Source organism: Sorex araneus, chromosome 2, assembly GCF_027595985.1.
Source record: "Sorex araneus isolate mSorAra2 chromosome 2, mSorAra2.pri, whole genome shotgun sequence".
Classification (NCBI taxonomy): domain Eukaryota; kingdom Metazoa; phylum Chordata; class Mammalia; order Eulipotyphla; family Soricidae; genus Sorex; species Sorex araneus.
This window is the reverse complement of record NC_073303.1, coordinates 31262725-31277192: the sequence shown is the minus strand read 5'-3', so window position 1 is coordinate 31277192 and position 14468 is coordinate 31262725. Positions and strand designations below refer to the sequence as shown.

The window sequence follows — 14468 nt, the reverse complement described above, 5'->3', positions numbered from 1 at the left end:
TTGGGTTCGATCTCTGGCACCCCGTATGGTTCCCCGTCTGCCAGGAGTGATACCTGGGCACAGAACCAGGACTAAATACTGTGCCCAGCCAGTGTGACCCCATAACAAAAATATAAAACATTGCCAAATTATATATTTAAAACATATTATTTGTTGCATGTCAATTATACCTCAATAAAACTATTTAAAAGGCTGGGGGCGGGGCGAGACAGCTCAAAGGACTGAGAGCACGCTTTGGGAGCAAGTTTTGGGAGCAGGAAGCTAGGAACTAGGCACTCCAGGTTCCCTAAGCACTACGGGCAGCGTTACCAAGGGGTAAGCCCCTGAGCCCCGCGAAACCGAAAAAGAAAAAAAAAAAGGCATGATGCATAATATGCTTGACGCGTATGCGGGCTGGAGTGGGATAGTGGATTCAGATTTTGACGAAGTACAGTCCTAACTATTCCTTTCTGTGACCCCAAAGACGCCAAACTAGTCCCGGAAGACGCGACAGAAGCGCAGTGGTTGCTAAAGGGCTCTAGAGGGCGCACGCGTGGAAGTTGCTAAGAAGAGCCCTTTGCGCGACCTCTGGCCAGCGGCGGGGTCTTTCTTCTGGTCTGGCTAATCAAGTTACCTGTTTTTCAGTTTTTTAAATATAAATTACAAGACACACCCGAACATTCGTATGATCTAAGAGTATGAGAAATTCGTTCATGACCTATATTTCACTTTGTTGTTTTCTTGTTTGGCCCAACAAAGGGGGCAATGCTGCGGGACGAGACAGGCAGAGAAAAAGACAGCTATGCGCGTCAGGACCCCCGACCCCAGACCGCCATAAATAGCCCTCACCGCGCCATTGGCGTTCTCTTTGTGCAGAAAGCATGGCGGTTACGGTGGCTTTTCCTAGGCTGCGGGCAACCAGCACACGAGGGGACGACCGCGACGTCCCGGGAGCTCTACGTTTCCCTTCCTTGACTGCTGGTTGTCAGGTAATTTGGGTCCCTGCCGTGTGGAGGGCACTTTAGTCTTGGGCCGAGCAGGATGAACTACCTTTACAGACTAGAGTTTCTGATGTCTCCGTGACGCCGCTCTTTGAACTGACCCGGCCCGGGGCAGAGGGGGGACTCAGCTAGCGTCACCCCGACCTCTACTGACTCAGTGATTTTTTTTTTTCTTCCCAGGTCCCAGATCCGTGCACGTGGACCGCGGCGCCACGGAGGCAAGTACTGTGCGGAATCGGGTGGCTGGTGGTCGCCTCGGGGACGGATGGGGGGGTGGTGATGATGACCCAGGTGACTCTGAGTGTCTCGCTGACGCCATCACCGCAGCGCGCTGACCACCCCCAGCCGTTTGGGATGCTGGTACCTGGGGCGTGGGAAAAAGAGCTAGCGTTCTTAAATTTACTTATTTGTGATTTCCCTATAGGTATTCATGGGGCCCTCCTGGTTGTGACTGAGTACAGGTGAGTGTTGTTACAGGTGAACGCTGCGGAGCCTACGCCAACGAACGCGTGCGCCAGCGCACCCTTTGCTTGATTTTTCCAGCTTCTTTTACCTTTTTAAAACTACGGTGAAAGCCTGGCTAAATCTGCTTCTCCCTTGCCCCCTTTGTTAACACCCGGGACCCTGAACCGTTTGTGTTCCATACACCCGGGTCTTATACAGGGGAGCACTTTTTCTACCTAACCATTCTTGGGTCAGCTCTGCTGTGTGCTGGGTGCCCTCGCGGAGCCCTTCTATGGTTCTACATTTATCCACTCCACCTATTCCTGAACTTTCTTTGAAACTGTTGGATGCACTGTCAGTTTCCAGGATGTCTGCCCTTGATCCAGATTTCTCTAAATTGGGAATGATGATTTCTCAGACTAGAGTCTCTGACACTAGGCCTGATGTCAAATTTACATTCTGACTCATTTGAGGAACTGGATGCTTGGTCTCTGAGGGGAGTCGGCAGAAACTTGGTCTGTGGGTCCTTCGTGACTGTCTTGCTTTCATCTTTTTAGCATGAAAGCTTTGGCTTGGAGGGCTAGCCAGGGATGCGTCCCTTCAGATCAGTACTAACCTGGTGGCGGCGGTTTGGGACCTGCTCTCTGAGAAATGCCTTGGAGGTTGCTGCGAATCCTAGGTCACAGTTCGTGAGTTCACCAGCTGCTTCTGGCAAGTGAAGAGGACTCCCTGACTACAATGGTGAGTGTCTACCAAATTTTTTATTTTTTAAATTGGGGAATGTTTTTGGGCCAGGATGTTCAGCAGGCATCTGTCTTGACCAGGGTTGATTGATCATTAGTCCCCAAGAACACGGGAAAAATTAGGGTTGTGCACTTTTTTGTTCGGTTTTTGGACCACACCCAGTGATGCTCAAGGGTTTCTCCTGGCTCTTCCCCCAGGAATTATTCCTGGTGATGCTAGGGGACCATGTGGGATGCTGAGCTATCTTAGCTGCTGTATTGTTTCTCCAGTCCCCATATGCTCTACCATTTAAACTAGGTCACCCCAGTTCCCAAGCTTTGAGTTTTGAGGATACTTGTACATGTCTAACATGTTATTTATGAACTTTCAGGATTTTGCTGACATAAAGGAAATCTTTATGGTGATCTTGTACCTGGAAATCATGGATTATTGGATACAACACCTACCACTCCGCTCTTTTTGTTTAAAAACAAGTACTTAAACCCAAAAGATAAAAAATCCAATAAAATACTTTCAAGAAAGATAGTCTGGTCTCGTGAAAAAAGGCACAAAGAATGTACAGAAGTGGGACAGTGAAAGGTACCATGAATGAGCACAGTTGACATCTGGGTGAATCTTTACAGCTGAACAATATAAAACTGGATCATAAGACACAATGATACTAATAAACTTGTTTTGGGGCCACACAAGGTGGCGCTCAGGGATCACTTGTGCAGGGACTATGTGGACTGCGATATTTCATGGGAATAATTTATATGAATTTTTTTATAAATAAGTGAATTTTACGATTTTTTTATTTATGAATTTTTAATATGAAATGAATAGTGATGATTGCATAGTGCTATGACTGGTGCCCCTAAGTGTAAAAATGAAGTATGCTTACTATTCTGTAATTTTAAAAGGAGTCCCTTATCAGCATTGTCTAAGTTAGAGGGTATATTTATGAATTGACCTTTGTAAGTTGATTTTTGTTTTTTTTCCCTCTTGCTGCACCTGATGGGACTCAAATAGGGTCCTAGGTGTTGAACCCAGGTCAGCTGCACACTGGCCTTATCCTTCCAGCTCCCCCTTTTGCTAATTTAATTGGAATTGCCTTAGGGACAATTAACACCTGAACTTTAGTCCTTGTCTCAGGATTTTCGATTAGTTTTATTGAAAAGAAACTTGCTCTCAAGTTGATTAGGAATTGAACTTGGGTCAGCCGCGTGCAAGGCAAACGCTCTATCCACTGTGCTATTGCTCCAGCCCCGAGATTTTATAATTTTTTATTTAATTGGTTTTTTTTTTTTTTTTTTTTTTTTGCTTTTTGGGTCACACCCAGCAATGCACAGGGGTTACTCCTGGCTTTTTTCACTCAGGAATTACTCCTGGCGGTGCTTGGGGGACCATATGGGATGCCGGGGATCGAACCCAGGTCGGCCGAGTGCAAGGCAAACGCCCTACCCGCTGTGCTATCGCTCCGGCCCTTAATTGGTTTTTAAAGTCATTGATAGTGTTGAAATAATATGCTTAAAACAACTCAAGAAACAGCAGGAGGCAGCTGCAGTAGAGATTGAGATTAGAACGATGAGTTCATAGGCCAACAAATGCCAGCAGTCACCAGGACCTGGAGAGGACAGGAAATGAATTCTCTGCCAGAGACCTCAGTGGGCAAGGCCTCACCTTGATCTTTACCCAGTGAAACTGCAATAGGAAAATTAGGAGCAGGAGTGGGAAAGGAGAGGCAGGATCTGTGCAGAGATGAACAGGTCATAAATCATAAAGTTATGATCAAAACAGCTGAGGAGCTAGACCCATCTGGTTTCTTCAGCAGAAACAACAGGGTCACAGAAACAGCAAAAGTCTATACAGAACTGAAAACAATGTGTTCATCACCGATTGTACCAAGCATTATGTATGTTAGCAATCACTATGTCAGATGAAAAACTTGTTTTTGGAGCGGGAGCAATAGTACAATGGGTAGGGTATTTACCTATCACTCAGCCGACCTGGTTTTGGTTCCCAGCATTCCATGTAATCCCTCAGCACCACTAGGAGTAATTCCTGAGCATCGCTGGGTGTGACCCAAAAAGCAGAAAGTAAAAATCAAGATAAAGAACCGGGCTGGGGCGATAGCATGGTGGGTAGGGCGTTTGCCTTGCATGTGGCTGACCCGGGTTCAAGTGCCAGCATCCCATATGGTCCCCTGAGCACCACCAGGAGTGATTCCTGAGTGCATTGCCAAGTGTGACCCAAAAAAGCAAAAAAAAAAGATTGTTCCCATAGATTCCACGTATACTGTGTGTAAGCTCTGTGTAAACTTTACTCAGTGCTCAACCCATTTTGGCGTGAGCCAGGTCTGCATGCATTAAATAAAACTTGGCATTCCCTCGAATGTCTCCAATGCCTGAATCTGGTTCTTGGTCAGATCTCTGTAATAAAATTGTTTTGGATTTGTGGCCTGCAGAATTGTGAAGGCATAAATGTAGGTGATGGGGCTCGGGTGCGATTCTGGTGGTACTCAGGAAACTGTGATACTGGGAATCAGACCCAGGGCTCCCGCACGCAAAGCATGTGCTCCAGCCTGGAAAAAAGATTGATTTTTTTTTTTAAAAAATTTTTAAAGATCGGGGGCTGGAGCGATAGCACAGCGGGTAGGGTGTTTGTCTTGCACGCAGCAGACCTGGGTTCGATCCCCAGCCCCCAGCATCCCATATGGTCCCCTGAGCACCGCCAGGAGTAACTCCTGTGCATCGCCGGGTGAGACCCAAAAAAAAAAAAAAATTTTAAAGATCAAGGGTTGGTCCTGTCTGAGTGCTTGAGGGTTGTTCACTGTTGAACCCAAGGCTCCTATATGTAATGCATGTGATCCAGACTGAGCTAGCCCACCACAATTCCCTTTCTTTTTTTTTGCTTTTTGGGTCACACCTGGCGTTACACAGGGGTTACTCCAGGCTCATGCACTCAGGAATTACTCCTGGTGGTTCGGGGGACCATATGGGATGCTGGGAATCGAACCTGGGTCGACTGCATGCCAGGCAAATGCTCTACCCACTGTGCTATCACTCCAGCCCCCTCCCTTTCTTTTCTTTTCTTTTTTTTTTTCTTTTTCTTTTTTTCCTGCACCAGGAATCAAACCCAGGACTTCACACATATAAAACATGAGCTCAGGACTGGAGATAATACAGCGGTAGGGAGCTTGCCTTGCATGTGTCAAACTCAGGTTTGATCCCAACACCCTATGTGGTTCTCCCGAACACCCCCAGGAGTAATTCCTGAGTGCAGAGCCAGGAGTCTGAGTTCTTGGTGTTCTCACATTCCTGGCTGTGGTGCTTGATGGGCGAAACATCAGGCTGAAGTACTGGCCCTTTTAGCTGTGGCGCTCACATGTTTGCACTCCTTGTCCCAGTGCTCACACATGTACTCACTGGGGATTGCTCTCCTAATTGAGTCACAGTTATGGTTGTGGTGCTTGCCTGGGGGTGCTGTGGTGCTTGCACATGTGCTTACCAGAGACTTCCTGGCCATGGTGCTGACAGGGCTTGTTAGCTGTGGTGCTTGTTGGGGGCTGTACCCCTGCATGCTCCTTATACAGCCTGGCTGTGGTGCATCCAGGAAGCCATCATTTGTGGTATCCGGGATCTCAGAGAGCAGAAGGGCCAGGATTGCACTTGGCATACGTGGTGATCTGGGGATTTGAATTTATGACCATATGCATGGACAACAGAAGCTCTACACCTCAGCACTATTTTTCTTGCCCCAGTAAGTCTGTCTCAAAAATGGTCACTCAGTTCCCTGTAGAAAAAACCACCTAGGGGCCAGAGAAATAGCTCAAATAGGAGAACATGTTTTGCATGCAGGAGACCAGGGTTCAGTCTCCTGTACTATATATATGACACCCTGAGCACCTCTCGGAGCGACCTCTGAGCACAGAGCTGGGTGTAGCCCCTGAGCACCAGAGGGTGTGTGTTGGGGCCGGACTGAGCTGTCAGGGTGAGCCCATGTAGACTGTACCGCACACAGGCAGGAACAAGGACCCCATGGAGATGGGCGAGATTTCTCCTGTGTCCTGACTGGTTTGGATGAGGCTGAACGTCTTGCTGCCTTCAGTGAATATAAATTTCAGTCTGCTGAAATTGTCAGTCAGTCTTCCTCGTCTCACAGATCCCAGGTGCTTACCTGGCCTGTTTGTAATATACAGATCTTAAGTGCTAGCCCAGCTTGTCTTTGGGATGCAAATCTAGGTGCTTGTAGCCCAAGAAAGCTTTTGGGTTTTGTTTGTTTGTTTGTTTTGCTTTTTGGGTCACACCCAGTGTTGCACAGGGGTTACTCCTGGCTCATGCACTCAGGAATTACTCCTGGCAGTGCTCGGGGGACCATATGGGATGCTGGGAATCGAACCCGGGTAGGCCGAGTGCAAGGCAAACGCCCTACCCGCTGTGCTGTTGCTCCAGCCCCCTTGGTTTTGGTTTTATATTTCTTTCTGAGGCTGAAACCCACTGACTTGCAGACACACGGAAACAATGCATGCCTTGCTGCCTCAATGTTCTTCCTGTAACTTCTTTTGATGACGTCACTGTATTGAGCCCTTTAGAGGTATGTATGGTAGGATGATAATAAAAGGAGATCTCAGGATGCTCTACCTTTTGTCACAGGATCAGAGTGAATATGGGCCCTCTGTGAAATATAATTTCTCTCGCATTCCTGTCTCACCACCTCCGACTGAATGAATATTCACACAACAGATATGACCCCCCAACAAAACTCAACAACAGCAACAACAAAACTCAACAAAAAAGATACTGACCATGACCATGATCACAAAAGAAGGAAAGAAGGAAGGAAGAAAGAAAGAAAAAGAAAGAAAGAAAGAAAGAAAGAAAGAAAGAAAGAAAGAAAGAAAGAAAGAAAGAAAGAAAGAAAGAAAGAAAGAAAGAAGAAAAAAGAAGGAAAGAGGGAGGGGAAGGAAGGAAGGAAAGAAGTGAGGAAGGAAGGAAGGAAAGAAAGGAAAGAAGGAAGGAAAGAAGAAGGAAGGAGGAAGGAAGGAAGGAAGGAAGGAAGGAAGGAAGGAAGGAAGGAAGGAAGGAAGGAAGGAAGGAAGGAAAGAAGGAAGGAAAGAAGAAGGAAGGAGGAAGGAAGGAAGAAGGAAGGAAAGAAGGAAGGAAGGAAGGAGGGAGGAAAGGAAAGCGTGGAGCACAGCCACTGTGTGCTGCTAGGAGAGGGAGGACTCCCGACTAGGAAGGCCCCTGCTGTTGCTGTAAGGACCTTACACAGCTTTTCTGCAGATCCCCTTTTATTACCTGGCAGTAATAAAATGTAGCTGGGGGTGATCTGATACTGAGAGCTCTATCTCCACTACATTCTTTAGAACTTAAATTGTTTAATGACAGTCAATAAAGACCTAGAATCTAACCCATTCAGGTGGCTCACCTGATTGTGAGCAATAAGGTAATTTGTTTTTTTGAGGTGTGGGGTTGTTCTTTCTTTGGTCATTGCAGGTTCTGTGCTCAGGAGCCACACCTGGCAGTGCCCAGGTCGAAACTATTAGCTGTGTGCAAGGCAAGTTCCTTAACCTCTGCACTGTTCCTCTAGTCCGATAATATTTTGACATTTTAAAAGTCAATAGAAATTTAACTCCTGTTTCCTGATTACTTTGAAAACCAACCATCAACTGAGGCCAAAGGATAATGCAGAGGGCAGGGTTCTTGCCCTGTGTGGGGCCAACCCGGGGTTCTTAACTTCAGCATCCCAGATCATATCCAGTGTCAGGACCCCTGATATCCCATATCACCACATCCAGCATCAGGTCCCCGGGAGAGAGAAAAAGGAGAGAGAGAGAGAAGAGAGAGAGAGAGAGATGGAGGGAGGAAGAGAGAGAGAGAGAGAAAGAGTGAAAGAGAGGTTGGATAGAAAAGATAGTAAAGCAGGTAAGACAGTTTGCTTGCTCGAAGTCATGGGTTGGATCCCTTTGATCCCTGGCACCAAGAGGAGTGGTTTAAGAGCACAGACCCAGGAGTAAGCCCAGAGCACAGTGGGTATGGCCCAAAAATCACATAAGGAGAAAGGAGGGGCTGGAGCAATAGCACAGCGGTTATGGTGTTTGCCTTGCATGAGGCTGACCCAGGTTCGATTCCGAGCATCCCATATAGTCCCCTGAGCACCGCCAGGAGTAATTCCTGAGCACAGAGTTAGGAGTAACCCCTGTGCATCGCCGGGTGTGACCCAAAAGCAAAAAAAAAAAAAAAAAAAAAGGAGAAAGGAGACAAGAGCATGGTCAAAGACAATCACTGAAAAAATAGATGTTAGCAAATCTGGGACGGTTAGTGGCAAAAGGATCTGCATTGGCAACTTGAGGCCAAGTTCATTCTTCAGCACCTCCTCTGCTGTAGTCAAATGTGTGTCCCCTGGTGAGCACAACCAAAACTGTGTGCACTCCCTGGTCATCACAACAGAAAAAAAGGAGGATGGGAAGGCTTTTGGGCCACATGGTGGTGCTTAGCAGGGTAGTGCTCCCAGCATCTCATGCAGTGCCAGAAATCAAACTGAAATTCCCATAAAGTACTCAAGCCCTTTGAGCCATCTCCTTAGCCCAGAGGGGATGGGGGATGATTTTCCTTTTTTTTTTTTTTGTCCACACCCAGAGATGCTAAGGGGTTATTCCTGACCCACACTCAGGAATTATCCCTGGTGGTGCCATATGGGACCATATGAGACCATATGGGGTGTCCGGGATCAAAACCGGGTAGACCTAATGCAAGGCAAGTGTCCAATCCACTGTGTTATCTCTCTGGTTCCCAGAAGGGGAATTTTTTTTTTGGGGGGGTCACACCTGGCATTGCACAGGGGTTACTCCTGGCTCTGCACTTAGGAATTACTCCTGGCAGTGCTCGAGGGACCATATGGGATGCTGGAATCGAACCCAGGTCAGCTGCGTGCAAGGCAAATGCCCTACCCGCTGTGCTGTCACTCCAGTCCCCAGGAGGGGAATTTTTTTTTGAGCAGAAAAAGAAAAAGAGGTCAGGGATGTAGCTCAGTAGCACAGGGCCTGCTTGCCTATAATGAGATCCTGGGTTCAATCCTCAACACCACCAAAAAAAAAAAATTTTTTTTTTCTTTTTGGGTCACACCCAGCGATGCTGAGGGGTTGGTCCTGACTCTGCGCTTAGGAATTACTCCTGGCGGTGCTTGGGGGACCATATGGGATGCTGGGGATTGAACCCAGGTCAGTCGCTTACAAGACAAACGCCCTCCCCACTGTACTATCTCTCCAGCCCCACCACCAGAACATTTTAAATGTCAGGATCAGGTCAGAAAGATTGCTTTACAGAGCAAGACATGTTTCGAATGCATAAGCCCCCAAGTTCATTCCCAGAACCACATGGTCTCTGAGGACGATGGGTGTGGCCCTAGGGGGTCCCAGTACCTCTAACCCTGGGCAGCAATGCTTCGCCAGGCCATTGCACAGTCCATACCAGTTAGCTGAGTAACTCTGGGGCTCCTGGCATTGCTAAGCCCACTCGCCCCCCAAATACACAGGATTCCTAATAGATGAGAAAGTACTGCAGCTACTAGTGGATAAGCCCGAGTCCCATCTCCCTGTGGGCAGAGTTCAAGACGGTGGCGGGCCACTGGGGACCGAAGTATAATAGACAACCAGCTGGTGACCCGGCTCTAAACCAGCAACATCCAAAGTGAAACTTCTCAGTCCTTCCTTCACATTAATTTCCTTTCCATGACTTGTCTCTGCTCCACGTGGAATTTTTCTGAGGCTTTATAAAGTATTCAGTCAGTTGTTCCTTAATTTGCTTATTTTGTACTTCTTGGGTATTCATTTCTATTTATTTATTTATTTGCTTTTTGGGTCACGCCTAGCGATGCACAGGGGTTACTCCTGGCTCTGCACTTAGGAATTACTCCTGGCAGTGCTCAGGAGACCATATGGGGTGCTGGGAATCAAACCTGGGTTAGCTGCATGCAAGGCAAAAGCCCTACTCACTGTGTGATTGCTCCAGCCTGGGTATTTATTTCTAGAATCCAGTTCTTCCTTTTCTATTTTTTGGGTCACACCCAGTGATGCTCAGGGGTTACTCCTGGCTCTGCACTCAGAAATTACTCCTGGTGGTGCTCGGGGGACTATCTGGGATGCTAGGAATCAAACCCGGGTCGGCCGCATGCAAGGCAAATGCCCTCCCGGCTGTGCTATTGCTCCAGTCCCCTCTTCCTTTTCCTTGTTCCAGCATGAGGCATTGAATGATCTCTGATATCTTCGAGTTCCTGGAGTACTGTTATCTGTGTACTTAGCTGTAAAATCACCTGTTATTATGTCTGCTAATCATTTCGGTGAGGTTCGGTTGCCATGTCTTTTGATTCTGACTCATCCTAGTAACAGCCTTCTTCTAAGAGACTCCATGAACCTGGAGGTGTCCCTGTGGAGTGGCGTAGCTTTTGTCTTTGCTCAGACCTTTGGGGTTCACAAGTCCCAAATCACGTCTTGTTTTTTTCTAGGCCACTCCCCCTGAGTGCTCAAGGGAATCAGTGCTGCTGCTGATCAAATCTGGGAACCCGCATGGAAGCATGTTTCAGCACTTTGAGCTATGCATGACCTCAGCTCCCAATTTTAGGGGTTATTTTTTGGGGTAGGGGGAGAGGGCACTTTTGGTCACACCAGTAGCACTCAGGGTACCATGTGGTGCTGGGGATCAAACCAGACTCAACCACATTATCTTATCTGCTGTACTAAGCACTCGCCTTTTTTCTACATATTATATTGTGAGACCTATTCATGCCATTATGTTAATCATATGATGGCTGTAAGACATGTCGCTGTTCTCTGAACTGGCGACAATTTGTTCAATTTCTTTTTCTTTTCTTTTTTTTTTTTTTTTGCTTTTTGGGTCACACCTGGCAATGCATAGGGGTTACTCCTGGCTCTGCATTCAGGAATTACTCCTGGCGGTGTTCAGGGGACCATATGGGATGCTGGGAATTGAACCTGGGTCGGCCGAGTGCAAAACAAATGCCCTACCCATTGTGCTATCACTCCAGCCCCAATTTTTTAAATTTCTTATTGAAGAGCATTAGGTTGTTTTTTTTTTTCCCTTTACAAACATAGCCAAGGATTTTCATGTACAAACTTGTGTACAAACTCATGCACAGAAGTAAAAATACTGGTTGAAGAGAATCTGACTCATATTTTCTCCATTTTATCAAGTTGGTTTTCAGATGGATTATATAGCTATTCTTATCATCAGTAGCCAAAGGTCTTCTTGGTTGGTTCTAGGATTTTCTCCCAATTTCTTCCACAAGCTCTGTTGTCACAAGTTTGGGTGTACTCCACAGGTCAAAGAATGTGGAAGTCACCCCAACCAACAGCCAAAATCTACTTGCTGAGCACCTGGGGATATGGCTCAGTAGCAGAGCATCCGTCTGGCGGGCACGTGGCTAAGTTTGTTCCCTGGCACCACAAAAATTGTGACAGCACATCACAATCAAGTGTGTGGTCCCTCCAACCCCCCAAAATCACTTCATTCCTGGATATATTGACAAGAGTGCCCTCTGGCTTTACTCCTTGTGATTGGAGAGGACCTTGCTGGATGGTCCCTGCAAAGGTGTGCCAGGGAACATGACCCAAGACATGATTCTGAAGGGATCCAAGGGTTGCTGTGTGGACACATATTGTCAGGGTGCAAGGGTGGAAGCTGAGAGATCAGTTAGAGGGGGCTGCAGTGGCAGCTGAGTGACAGATGAAGAAGCAGTAGGGAGCCCCTGGGCAGATTCTGTTATTTTTTGAGGTTGTCCCAGCGTGCTCTGCCAACCGAGTGAATATAGAGAACAGAAGTGGAACCAAGCTGACACCAAGGGACCTCACTTAAGTAACTAGCGGGTGAAAGTCTCATCTGAAGGGCCGAAGCAATAGTACAGTGGGTAAGGTGTTTGCCTTGCATGCAGTCAACCCAAGTTCAATTCCCCGACATCCTGTACGATCCTCTGAGCCAGCCAGTTGTGATTCCTGAATGCAGAGGCAGGAGTAACCTCTGAGCATCACTTTGTGGGTGTGACCCAAAATCCAAATGAAAGTATCATCTGAAGTCTATCTAGGTACTAAGGATTCTTTGGATGCGACCTAGGGAGTTCAGTGTCTGCGGTGGGGGGGCTGCCTGCTGGATGGGAGGGCTGAGGGTTTCTCAAGTTGCACCACATTGTTGGATTTGTGGGGTATTTTGTTCGGTTGGTTTTTTGAGGGGAGCGGTCCCGAGGGAGGGGGCGGAATACCTATTGGTGCTCAGGGGTTACTCCTGGCTCTGCACTCAGGAATCACTCCTGGTAGGTTCCAGGCCTTGAGAATCTTGAGCTTCTCAGTCCCTCACATACAGGATGCTTGGGATCAAACCCGGGTCAACAGCATCCAAGGCAAGTGGCTTACCTGCTATGCTATCTTTTTGGTTCCAAGTTGTTCCACTTTTTAAGTCTGATGGAATGAGGAAAAGCTAGCATTTGAGATTGCTGTGATCCTAGCTAAGTGTCACCAGACTATTCAAGCACCACAACCAAGTGTGTAACCCCCATTCATGACATCAGCAATAGGAAAAGGAGGTGAAAAATAGAAAATAATTTCTTGGGCAGGAGCGATAGTAAGCAGGGGAGGGTGTTGGCCTTTCACACAGTGGCCAACCTGGGTTTGATCCATGGCATCCATATGGTCCCCGGAGCCCCACTAGGATTCCTGACGGCAGCCAGCAGAAGGCAGCCTGAGCCAGAAGTAACCTGAGCATCACTGGATATAGTCTCAAAACAAAACAAAACAAAACAAAACAGAACAAAACAAAACAGGAATTTCTATGCCTGGGTCAGAAAAAAAATCACACATTCATCTCCATTATTACTAGCTCTACTTTATATTCCAAAAATGTCACAGGAAGGATCCCAGCAGGGCAAGGAAAAGCAGAAATGGACAAGAGATGAAGTTATCAGGGAGTAAGGAAAGGCATGTTCAGGTTCATACTTTTTTTCCCCCTTTGGTAGTACAGCACCTACCTGCTTGCTGTACGATCGCTCCGACCCTAAGGTACATACTTAACCTTACCATACTGATTAGGGGGCTGGAGTGATAGCACAGCGGGCAGGGCGTTTGCTTTGCACGCGACTGACCCGGGTTCGAATCCCAGCATCCCATATGGTCCCCTGAGCACCGCCAGGGGTGATTCCTGAGTGCAGAGCCAGGAGTGACCCCTGTGCATTGCCGGGTGTGACCCAAAAAGCAAAACAAACAAACAAACAAAAAAACCCATACTGATTAGGCTCTGGAAGTTAAGCTAAATGGGGCTTACCATGTGCTTGGTGCTCTTTTCCATTTCCATAGCCTAACTCCAATAACTTCTTCAGGACATTTCAGTATTTCTTGGTTATACCCTGCCGTGCTCAGGAGATCAATCCTGGCAGAGCCAGGGAGTGAACCAGAGTAGGCTGTGTGCCAGGCAAGCTCCTCAACCCCTGGACTCTCTCTCTGGCCCCTGTCCTTTCAGTACTCAAGGAACTAAGAGTTCTCTTGCTTTTGTACATCCAGCAGTATGGGGAGATTGACTCCCAGCACTATTTCTGGGGACCATGCAGTGCTGGGGATTGAATCCATGTCTCTGAAATGAAAAGCATGACCTCCAGACCATTGAGACATTTTTCCCAGTTACAAAATTTAAATAGACTTATGGTTTGGTTTCTCTGACCTTGAGCCTTCAACATTTTTACCAACACCACTCCCAAAGCTTTATCTCCCCAGTTACCTAGGATCTTTTGTATATTTGTTTTTAGGCCTCAAGATACTGTACTTTAGGGCTCAGGGCTCACTCCTAGCTCTGTGCTCAGTGATCACCCTGGTCCAGGAAACTTACAGGTGCCAGGGATAAATCCAGATGCACTGAGTGCCAGGCAAGTGCCCTGGTCCAGGAAACTTACAGGTGCCAGGGATAAATCCAGATGCACTGAGTGCCAGGCAAGTGCCCTACCTTTCGTCCTATCTTTTTGTTTTGTTTTGCTTTGGTTTTGGTTTTTGGGTCACACCCGGCAATGCACAGGGGTTGCTCCTGGCTCATGCACTCAGGAATTACTCCTGGCGGTGCTTGGGAGACCATATGGGATGCTGGGAATCGAACCCGGGTCGACCGCTGTGCAAGGCAGACACCCTACCCGCTGTGCTATTGCTCCAGCCCCCTTTGTACTATCTTTTATGAGCCTCCGCAAAAGATTGTTTTGGAGCCACCCCCGGCGATGCTCAGGGGTTACTCCTTGGCTCTGCACTCAGGAATTTCTTCTGGCTGTGCTCGAGAA

The 14468-nt window shown here is 47.5% G+C and overlaps 1 long non-coding RNA gene and 2 other non-coding genes across 3 annotated transcripts; all 3 read left to right on the top strand.

Annotated features, from left to right (window-relative positions):
- Positions 1-1255: 1255 nt before the first annotated feature.
- On the top strand, positions 1256-1317 carry LOC129403006 (small nucleolar RNA SNORD48). The gene has a single exon (XR_008628998.1). It is a non-coding gene; the product is annotated as a small nucleolar RNA SNORD48 (small nucleolar RNA).
- An 85-nt stretch (positions 1318-1402) lies between these two features.
- Positions 1403-2689, top strand: LOC129402248 (uncharacterized). Its single transcript, XR_008628603.1, has 3 exons — positions 1403-1441; positions 1982-2165; positions 2539-2689. It is a non-coding gene; the product is annotated as an uncharacterized LOC129402248 (long non-coding RNA).
- Positions 1824-1890, top strand: LOC129403004 (small nucleolar RNA SNORD52). Its single transcript, XR_008628996.1, has one exon. It is a non-coding gene; the product is annotated as a small nucleolar RNA SNORD52 (small nucleolar RNA).
- Positions 2690-14468: the final 11779 nt, after the last annotated feature.